Source organism: Octopus sinensis, linkage group LG5 (genome assembly GCF_006345805.1).
Source record: "Octopus sinensis linkage group LG5, ASM634580v1, whole genome shotgun sequence".
Lineage (NCBI taxonomy): Eukaryota > Metazoa > Mollusca > Cephalopoda > Octopoda > Octopodidae > Octopus > Octopus sinensis.
In genome coordinates this window covers 35099802-35111781 of record NC_043001.1, presented here as the reverse complement: position 1 = coordinate 35111781, position 11980 = coordinate 35099802, and the positions used below count along the sequence as shown (strand labels likewise).

At 35.3% G+C, this 11980-nt stretch overlaps 1 long non-coding RNA gene across 1 annotated transcript; it reads left to right on the top strand.

The window, feature by feature from the left end:
* Nucleotides 1–353: 353 nt before the first annotated feature.
* On the top strand, nt 354–7147 carry LOC118763492. Its single transcript, XR_004999251.1, has 3 exons — nt 354–366; nt 3171–3252; nt 7077–7147. It is a non-coding gene; the product is annotated as an uncharacterized LOC118763492 (long non-coding RNA).
* Nucleotides 7148–11980: the final 4833 nt, after the last annotated feature.

Sequence of the window (11980 nt, the reverse complement as noted above, 5' to 3'; positions counted from 1 at the left end):
TGCATATGTACGAGCGCACCCCCCATACAAACACACATACACACATATGCATATGCATATGTGTGCATACATAGATGCATACGGATATGCATATATATATATACAAAAGGAGAGACAGAGAGAGAGATGAGAGAGACAAAACGAAAGATAAAATATGTACATATATATATATATACATACATATATATGCATATATATATACATATATATATAGAGAGAGAGAGACAGAGAGAAAGAGAGAGATAGTTAGATGTAGATATAGATAGATATTCATATCTATATGTTTTTCTATACATATGCATGCACATATATACATATATATGCGTGTAAATATATGTATCTACATATATATATATGTGTGTATATGTGAGAAATAAAAACAGAGAGGGAGCATGTAAGTCTGTTCGTGTGTGTGTGTGTACGTGTGCACGCGTGTGTGTTTGCGTGTATGTAGGTCTAGGTGTACATGTGCGCTTTTTAGGATGACCGAAATAGAAATTCGATTTTCCATGTCAACACGAAATGTTAATTAAAGAAACATAAAACATTCATCCTTTGAAATCTTTGTCAAAATAGAAATAATTACGTATAAAAATGAAATAAAATCGAAACGTTGAAATAGATAAAAATCAAAAATATTTTATACGCTTCGCAATCTATTTCCGCAGAAGAAATATGATTAGCAAAAAAAAAAGGGAGGAATATATTTTGAAATTTGTACAACATACACACACACACGCACACACACACACACATATATTATATATATATATATATATATATATATATATATATATACATATATATATATATGTATACATATATACATATATATATATAAATATACGCACACAAACAAATATATAGATATAGATATATATATGCATATATATATATATATATATCTATATCAATATCTATAGATAGATAAATAGATAGATAGATAGATATAGATATGCATATATATATATATATATATATATATATATATATATATATATATATATATATATATAATATATATATATATATATATATATATATATGTATGTATATATGATAATGCATAAGTTGGTCGTATGGGTTTTCTGATATTATCCCTCGTTAGTGATATATAATATATTTATGAAAACGTTGAGTACACATGTGCCAAAATTGATTTCAGTACCAAAATAACTTTTTCTCATTAAATCAACTTGCGAAATATATTCGGTAGAATGAAATGCAAATAAAATAAATAATCAACTGGTGGAAATTAATTAGCATTTCAATTTTCTTTTCTGGTTTAAGAACGAAATATATTGAAGTATAAAGAAGACTGTTATCAATAATCAATCAAGGATTTTATATATTGTATTTAATCTACACACATACACCCACAAACATACACATCTCTGTCTGTCTGTCTCTCTCTCCGTCTCTCTCTCTCGCTGTCCCCCCCTCTCTCTCTCTCTCTCTCTCTACTCTCTTTCCCTCTCTGTCTCTATCTCTTTCATATACGATCTGGGTATCATTTTCTTTCTATGCCTTTGCATCTTTTCCTTTCTCTCTGTATCTCTGCCTGTGTCTGTGTTTATTCCTGTATATGTAAGGAGGTTACCATAAAAACACACACTCGCACACACACACACACGCACACAAACACACACACACACACATGTATATGTAAGAGATTATAATGCAAGCTGCGTTCTCACGAAATACATTTGCCGATTCCAGCTATCAATTGTTTCTAGATGTTTTATTTTATATGACAGAATCACACATACAAGTTGAAATAACTGCTCCAAAATATCAGTCGCAGAGTATGTATATATATATATATATATATGTGTGTGCGTGTGTGTGTGTGTGTATTTACGCATGCAACAATGTATGCTTATATATATATATGCTATGCTGCCTATCCGCAATAGCTTCCTAACACCGCTGTTTTAACTGCATAATTCTTTCTTGAAAATGTTCAATTTATTTGGTCAAACTTCCTCATTTACCTCTATCATTCTGGCATGATAACCATCACAATCCTGTGTCGACCATAGCACACTTATTAACTTCTTTACTTCCTGGCTCCTTTCAGCCTACACTTACGCTCAATCTCCAAACTGTCAACACAATTAACTAAAAAGCATGGACAATGGTGTGCACTGAATCCAAAAGCATCATGTTCCTGCAGACTTTTAACACTTCAAATGTAAGGAACATTTGCATTTTATAGTATCACCACGTACTCGGAAATATGTGCGTTTCTATGTATGTATACATACATATAGATAAATGTGTGTATATATATATATATATATATATATCTTTTATTCTTTAATTCTTTTATTTGTTTCAGTCTTTGTAAGCCTAGTACTTATTCGATCGGTGTCTTTTGTCGAACCTCTAAGTTATGGGGACGTAAAGAAACCAAAATCAGCTATGAAATGATGGTGGAGGGACCGCGGAACGAAAACTGTATATACTAAAAGAGTTTTCTATACAAAAGAATTGAAGCAGCGTGTGATCCCCTAATTTCCCTTGTTTCCTTTTAACGTTTATTATAAATTATTTGTGCTAAACTCACCTATAGAATACATATGACTAATAAAATTTCAGTAGAACTATGAGCATGTATATTGTGAATACGTATCTCTATAGCTTTATTTTTCTTATATATTAACACATAGAACAAAACTAATCTCCACGTTCATTAAAATGTTAAGCTAGTTTTAATTACATAATGTATATATGTCAAGTGTTGAACAGAAAGAATACAGAAAGGAGGAAAAGTTAGACGAAAGCAGAGCAAACGGAAAACAAAACTTTACGGACAGGCAGTTTAGGCAAAAAGACGAGACCCGGAATATTTGCAGCTGAGTTTTCTCGTGATTCAAAAATCAGCTACAAATATTTCGTGTATCGCGTCTTTGTCCGTAAAGTTAACGTCTAGTTTTCCGTTTGCTCTGGTTTCGTCTAATTTTTTACTCCTTGTTGTGTTCTCTCAGTTCAACCCTTGATGTATCCATATAGCGCAACGCACACCGTGTTTGTTTATGTTACACACACACACATATGTACACACACACACACACACACACACACACACACACACACACACACACATATATATATATATACACACACACATAGGTTACAGGCGCAGATATATACGTTAAGGCGGCGAGCTGGCAGAAACGTTAGCACGCCGGGCGAAATGCGTAGCCGTATTTCGTCTGCCGTTACGTTCTGAGTTCAAACTCCGCCGAGGTCGACTTTGCCTTTCATCCTTTCGGGGTCGATTAAATAAGTACCAGTTACGCACTGGTGTCGATATAATCGACTTAATCCGTTTGTCTGTCCTTGTTTGTCCCCTTTGTGTTTAGCCCATTGTGGGTAGTAAAGAAATAGATATATACGTGCATTCATATTTTTATGCGTTTTTAAAAGTAATCAAGCTTTATGCTTCTATGCTGAAAAGTGACCTAGTGTCTGCATTCTTTTTCTTTTTTGCGACTGCATTGTCTGCTTTATGTACGTTCACGTCAACTCTGCGTCGACTCACTCTCTCTCTTTCTCTCTCTCTCTACACACACGCATAAATATATACTAATTTCTATAAGCCAACATATATACATATACATATATATATACGCGCACATTAATTAATATAAGCCAACACACAAATGTGTACATGTATGTTTATGACATTTTTGCTTTTTTTATCTATAAGTTTGTGTAGTTATATCTATGTTCATGTGTATATATATACCTGAAGTCTTGTTACAATCATTCTTGATGTCAACATCATGTTTCACGTTAAACGTCTGTACAAAGATCAGTGGCGACTAAACACCAATAAATATAATATAGGAATCATGAAGCGTAGCCAAATGTTTTTTAAAAATGTGGATATTCTGTTGTTATTTGACGCGACGTTTTTTTAAATTTGATTCTTTTGCATTTTTATCTAATATTATCTATATCTTTGTCTTTACATACATATAACAGGTTCATAAATTTATATATACATATGTCTGTCTCTGTGTGTGTCTTCTAGGATCTCGGGCATCCTCCATCCGATTGCGCTCAAATTTGATATGTAGATACCGACGGTATTAGGGTGTGTATAAGTCTTGAAAAATCGTGAGAGCGTGCATTTTTACGCGCAAGTATATCAGATATACCGATCGATACCACGCGTGAGCGAGAAAAATGCACGTGCAGTTTGCGCAAAAAAAGCCAACTGGCTTGAAATAATGCCAGAAAATGTAGTATATTTAAGAGACCAAAAAAGTAAGATGCAAAAGAGATATTTCCTTCAAACTTGGCATGAATGAAGGAAAGACTATTTGGTTTCTCAAAAAGTTTTAATTTTTGCCATAACTTCGTTTAAGGAAAAACATTTATTGAAATAAAGGCATGCTTAATCATTTTTTAATAGAAAGAAAACACTGATTGCTTTTTATTCAGCAGATATGATTCAGCAGCGTCCATTGGACGGGGGGCGTTTTGCTCGTATATATATATAAGATCCAATGATCGAGGTGCAGGAAGATAGTTAACCTCAAGCAATTCGTAGTAAAAATAGCAAAGCAACTTTCAGGGACAATAGTGGTTTATTGACATGGAAGTGGAGGCGCAATGACCCAGTGGTTAGGGCAGCGGACTCACGGTCGTAGCATCGCGGTTTCGATTCCCAGACCGGGCGTTGTGAGCGAAAACACCTAAAGCTCCACCATCCCGGCAAGGGATGGTGGTGATCCCTGCTGTACTCTTTCACCACAACTTTCTCTCACTCTTTCTTCCTGTTTCTGTTGTACCTGTATTTCAAAGGGCCAGCCTTGTCACTCTATGTGTCACGCTGAATATCCACGAGAACTACGTTAAGGGTACACGTGTCTGTGGAGTGCTCAGCTACTTACACGTTAATTTCACGAGCAGGCTGTTCCGTTGGTCGGATCAACCGGAACCCTCATCGTCGTAACCGACGGAGTGCTTCCATTGATATGGAAGGTTGTGGATTTTTTTCGGTATCAAAGTACGATAAATTGAAAAATGTTCTTTTTTATATTTCACGGTAAACAACCAGAGTTGCCTGGAATGCGAATAAGAATACAGGATTTAAGGAATGGAGTAGATAAGACCCGGGCTACATATGTTTCATAGCGAGCGGAATCACGGATATTTACAACTTCTGCGGTTCTTATCTGTTTACCTTTCTGACGAAGAGCTATGCTCAAACCATTAAAAACCCACGTTTTCTACTTGCATTGAGCGTCAAACTATGATATCCCATGTGCACGTCCTCTTCTTGTTTAGTTATTGTTACTTTTAATGTTCGATTGTTAATATCCAGCTTTTAACATCCGATTTGACCACACAAACACACAAACACACACACATACATACACACATAAATACACACACACACACTCACACACACAGACACACACACACACACACACACACATATATATATATTATGGAATACAAACGCAATAAAGGACAATAAAGCATACGGGCAGATAGACGATCCAAAGGCGTACAGTAGAAACAACCATTAGAAAGACAGGCAAAATAAGACGCGTCATTCGTGGCCTTCTTTTATCAGTCAAGTTACTAGAAGTCCTTACTGTTTCGGGCAGTTACACGCGAGACAGTTCGATCTGGTTGTCAGCAAAAAAGTCTAAGCTAAGAGCATTAGTTTTTTTTTTGTAAGAAACCTATCGAATATGTACGGCAACAAAACGTAGCGGCAGGCACATCCTCCATAGCACACCTGAATACACGCACAAACACACACATATATACACATGTACAGAAAGAGAGAGAAAGAGAGAGAGGGGGAGAGAGGGAGAGGAAGAGGTAATCGTAAACGTTTTTGTGAAACTAATATTAACATGCCTATTACTCGAATATCAATAGCACAATGCATAACCTCTCAGACATATGCTAATTTTATTAACCAGTACTTAAATTCATAAACCATTGGGTTAATTGACAATGAGAGCCATTTAATAACATATCCCAACCTTTTTCTCCCTTCAGAAATAAGCTGTCCAAAAACACATCCTTTATTTCAATGAATGAGGTATTTTTAGAAACTATGCGATAGACTTCCTTCGATTACAGAATACCGAAAGAAATTTTAATTTCCTATGTTCGAGTGTAGGACTTCCTGCACAGAAAACTTGTCCCTAAAGTATGCAGTTTGAACAAATATATCTATTCATAAATACATTTTTTTTTAGTCTGGGGGTTTTTGTGCGAAAAATTATCATTCTCATATGGCTATAATGTTTCATAGTAATTTCATTGTAACCTCGGTTTAACAAACTAAAAATATATACATTTGGCTGAACAATTAAATGTCTAGGTATTTGGGTGAAAAAAGGCGGCGAGCTGGCAGAAATGTTAGTACGCCAGGCGAAATGCTGAGCGGTACTTCGTCTGTCGTTACGTTGTGAGTTCAAATTCCGCCGAGGTTGACTTTGCCTTTCATTCTTTCGGGGTCGATAAATTACGTACCAGTTGCGCACTGGAGTCGATGTAATCGACTTAACACCTTTGTCTGTCCTTGTTTGTCCCCTCTATGTTTAGCCCCATGTGGGTAATAAAGAAATAGGTATTTGGGTGAAAAATATTTTCCTTATTCACTGACACGCAACCAGTCTATGAAGGACGCTGAAATGTGGAATTGTGTTATTAACATCTTTTTGCCTATGCATACCTAGCATATAATAATAATTACGAAACCAATGGTTGTTGCAATGAAATCTTTTCTTTTTTTACTGCGCAGTCCACTTTGACGTACTACTCTAGCAATATACTTTTCTGCTCTAGGCCCGAAATTTTGGGGGAGGGGGCCAGCCGATTAGATCGAACCCCAGTATGCAACTGTTACTTACTTTATCGACCCCGAATGGATGAAAGGCAAAGACCACCTCGGAGGAATTTGAACTCAGAACGTAACTGCCCTAGCAATACCGATTTGCTTTAAGGCGGCGAGCTAACCGAATACTTACCACGCCGGCCGGAATGCTTCGCAGTACTTCGGCTGCCATTACGTTCTGAGTTCAAATTCCGCCGAGGTCGATTTTGCCTTTCATCCTTTCGGGGTCGATAAATTAAGTAAAAGTTACGCACTGGGGTCGATGTAATCGACTTAATCCGGTTGTCTATCCTTGTTTGTCCCCTCTGTGTTTAGCCCCTTGTGGGTAGTAAAGAAATAGGTATTTCGTCTGCCGTTACGTTCTGAATTCAAATTCCGCCGAGGTCAACTTTGCCTTTCATCATTTCGTTGTCGATTAAATAAGTACCAGTTACGCACTGGGGTCGATATAATCGACTTCATCCGTTTGTTGTCCTTGTTTGTCCTCTCTGTGTTTAGCTTCTTGTGGGTAGTAAATAAATAGGTATTCCATCTGCCGTTACCTTCTGAGTTCAAATTCCGCTGAGGTCGACTTTGCCTTTCATCCTTTCGGGGTCGATAAATAAAGTACCAGTTACGCACTGGGGTCGATGTAACCGACTTAATCCGTTTGTCTGTCCTTGTTTGTCCCCTCTATGTTTAGCCCCTTGTAGGCAATAAAGAAAGAGGTATTCCGTCTTTATTGTGGGCAATAAAGAAATAAGAATCTTGTCTTAATGTTCTGCGTTCTAATTTCGCCGAGGTCGACTTTGCTTTTCATCGTTTCGCAGTAGATAAAGTAAGTACCAGTTGAATACTAGTTCGATGTAATCGTCTTACCCCTGCCTCCGAAATGGCAGTCGTGGTGCCAAAATTTGAAATCAATATTTATTTGCATTGTTTCTTCTTCTAGAAGAATCAATCATAATATTTTTACATATTGTAAACGTTGCAGTTGTAAAATTACAATCCGTTTGGGATTTGCAATTCTCATTTTGTAAATATCGTATCTTATAAGAGAAAATAAATTTTGTGGAGGGAATGAGAAAAAAATTGAACACAGTTTAGTTTTAATCTTAGTGAACCAGAGAAAAAAAAAGCAGATTATATAACCTTTTTAGTCGTTCTAGTCTTAGTGAGATCAAGGAATTTGTCTTATCTATTGTAGCTCAACGTATTAAAGGAAAAGTGGAAGGATAGAGAGGGTAGTAGTCCAGAGAAATTCTACAGTTTATCGAAGAAAAACTAAAATATATTTGCAACACAGGTAAATCAACAAGGAATTTTAGAGAGAAAAAATAATGTCGGTGTTCTTAGTTCAAAGAAAGATGTAAGTTTTCCAACTAACATAAACCTATTTTAAGGGTATATATAGAAATATTTTATTTTTAAATATTTTTAAATATTTTTAAATATTTTTAGGACGATGTGTTTACAGACTTGTATGTGCTTCATTTAAACATCTAGAGTTGAAGAAATAAATACTAGTGCAGAACTGTTGTCAATGGAAATGATTATAAATACGACTACTCAAATAACTGGGATTGTGCTAAAGTTAAAAACCACTTTTGAAAATGCATCCAGAAATTATTTATGTTGCGTAAATATATTCTTTTTCTTCTTTTTGTTTTCTTTTTCTAATTTCAGCTCAGAGCTGCGGCCATGCTGATGCACCGCCGTTTTGTGCAACACTGTTATTACTAAGAGCCTCCTCTAATATGCGGCACTTAGTGAAGAATGGAGTTTGATACAGCTACCCTCATTTGCACCTCTTGCCGTGAGGTAGGTTCATCTGGGATTCTCAGCAGGAAGAAGTCCAGCTTTGATTTAAAAACCCCTACATCTACTTTGTGCAAGTTCCTCAGACTCTTTGGGAGAATATTAAAAAGCTGTGGCCCATGAAACCCAGGTTGTTGCTGTAACTGGTCCTGAAGCGTGATGGCATTGCTGAGATCTTTGGCACTATGCAGTGTCGTCCCGTTCAGGCATTGGTGTAGCTTATGTAACAATATGTAAATATTGTGTAACAATATGTAAATATTGTTTTCTGAATTATTTAAACGTTGCAGTATTAAAACCAGAAACCCATATTCCTGCTATAGTGTCGTTCAATTAGTTGATCGCTTGCTCATCTACTTGTATAGTGTATGTAATGTATAAAATTCACATATGTAGCATGCATAAGGAAATACACACACACATACAAATACACAAATATAGATAGATAGATAGATAGATAGTTAGATAGATAGATAGATAGACAGAAAACAATCGCACAGAAACAATAAAATCGTATTAATATTTCTAGTTAAACATCTAGATACTAATAATTATACATATTCATCTAATGATTCTGTTAAGGAGAAATAAGATTCATAACATGCCACTCAGACACTATCTGCTGTACAGTTTATAATATGAAATTAATATATTGTATTAATATATGTTCGGATTTCAATACAACTAATTCTGTTCATCTGTTATACATTTCTAAACTGCAACACAAGAAGTAATTTCTAATTTCAACAATGTTTGCTGGTATAGAGAAAAATATCTAAGTATGATACTACACATCCGCTCAAATTTCAGCTGAAACTTATGAAGTAACTCGATCCAGCAAAGCATCACAGATCGCCGTCATAATTTCAAAAATACATTGCTAATTTCGTAGATCAGTGTAAGCATATTACAATCATATTTTCTTATCTATCTATCTATCTATCTATCTATCTATCTATCTCTCTATCTATGTACCGAGGTTACTGTGGTCTTTTCTGTAGGCTTTTCTTTCCACAGGTAAACCTCACCTGTCTTCCCCTTTACACTTTATATTGACATTTCTGTGATAACGATCCCTATTGATCGAGTTTTTCCTTTTCCTTTTATCCCCCCCTTTTTTTTGCTTTCCTCTTTCTTTCCTTTTACGATCCCTTTTGATCGAAAACTAAACCCCCTTTTTTGTCCCCAAAAAGAAAAGCTCTACCTTGTAATTTGTCCCGTTTGTGTGCAGCCCTGTTTGGCAACACACGTCGCCGGGAATTGAGCTCACGAACTTACGACCGTACGATCACTTTCACACACACACTCCCCCCATATATATATATATATATAACGCGAACACTAACAGAGGATTTGACCTTACAAAATCCCTATACAACTTTGCCTAAATTCATATATATTTCGCCATTTTGAGTGTACAGCTTCTTATATAATTATGTAAAGCCATGTACGTATTTCAAGATATTATTTTCTCTAACTCTTGGATATGTTCTGCTAAACCTCTCTCTTCCATCAGATAATGTTACTTGGTACTTATGAAAATATTTAATGCCAATAACGGGAAAATGCATTAAGGAATGCATGTACATATTCAAAAACTTATACAGATTTCATCAAATATTTGAAGTTTTTATGTATAAGAACTTTATATGATACAACATATTACAAGCTCCAGAAGACACCTTAACGGATATTATATATCTTAATATCAAAGAAAGTCGATATTATTTTATTGTTCATTTTAATATCATATATGATGTATATTTCGCAATTCCGTATTGCAAGTCGTAGAGTCTATTTTCAATATTCAACATATCGAAAAATACAAGACAAAAACACCAAGAATAAACAAGGAAATCAAATATAGCTTTTATATTCTTTTTTATTGAACCAACGATACAAAACGTTAATAGACGTTCGGCTACCATGGGTATTTTTTTGTTCAACCTGGTGTATAAAGTAAATACTTTAAATCTAGCTATTTTAATATATTCTGCTTTAATCACAGTTCTATATTTACGAATATATAACAAATTCTCGATATTTCTATTTTGACAAGTAGAATATGCCAGCCTCTGCCACGTACATCATTGCATATATCCAGACAAATTCTCATACGTAGATACTTGGTTTTGCATCCATGCGTATTTAGATATAGGTCTGTATGAATATTTATGTACGTGAAACAGGAATTAATATAGTTGTGTAGTGTTGTTTTGCGTCAAATAATTTACTTTTCTAACTTTCCATCATATATTTTATATGTAACTTTCGTAGCATTGTGAAATTGCAGAAGTTCGGATATTCTTTAGATATAGCTCAACAGTTAAAAGTTGTCTCATTGCCATCTTACAATTCTTCGTTTGCCAATCTTCCGTGAAAATGAAAATCCCTCAGCAGGTTTCTTGGCAGATACCGTACGGTGGCGCTTGACGTCCTTTGGCGTTGAAATCTATATCCAACTGTCGAGATTTAAAATGGAATTCGTAATTTTGATTTCCTCTTTTCTTTTTCTACTCTTCCCTTTTCGTATTTGTCCGTCTGTTTAAAATCTGAGAACTTCTTGATATACCGTTTGTACAGATAAATGTATTAATAAATTTACAGAGTGCTATCTGAACTCAATTTATTTCACCACATTTCATTAATAAATTGTCTTTTATATTTAATAATTTGGCGTAACCAATCAGCGTAGCAAAATTATGGGGTATACTAGAATACAATGTTATCCTTATCACTAGAACATTACCTATAAACTACAACTCAGTTCATGAGCAACATTTATAGAGCTAATAAGTACATTTTAAGTTAATATACAGTATCTAGATGCAAAATTTTGAATGCGCATTTAATAAGTCAATACATTCGCCTTGAAGGTTACGAACATATTATTAACGATAAACGTCGCCCTTTTCAATCCTAGCCAGGCTCATGGGCCCGGTTTCCCGGTTTCTGTGGCGTATGTCTTCCCCCCAGCTGGACGAAACATCAGTCCATCGCAGCGTTACTCAAGAAACAGGAAGAGAGAGTGAGAGAAAGTTGTTGCGAAAGAGTACAACAGGGGTCACTACCGACCCCTGCCTGAGCCTTGTGGAGCTTTGTAGGTGTTTTCGCTCAATAAACACACACAATGCCCGGTCTGGGAATCGAAATCACTACCCTCCGACTGCGAGTCCGCTGCCGTAACCACTGGGCCATTGCGCCTCCACACTCACATATTATTACTACATGAATAAATTGAAGCCAATATTCAAAAGTTTTACCATCATTGGACAATATTATTTAGAGCTTTGGTTTCACTATGAA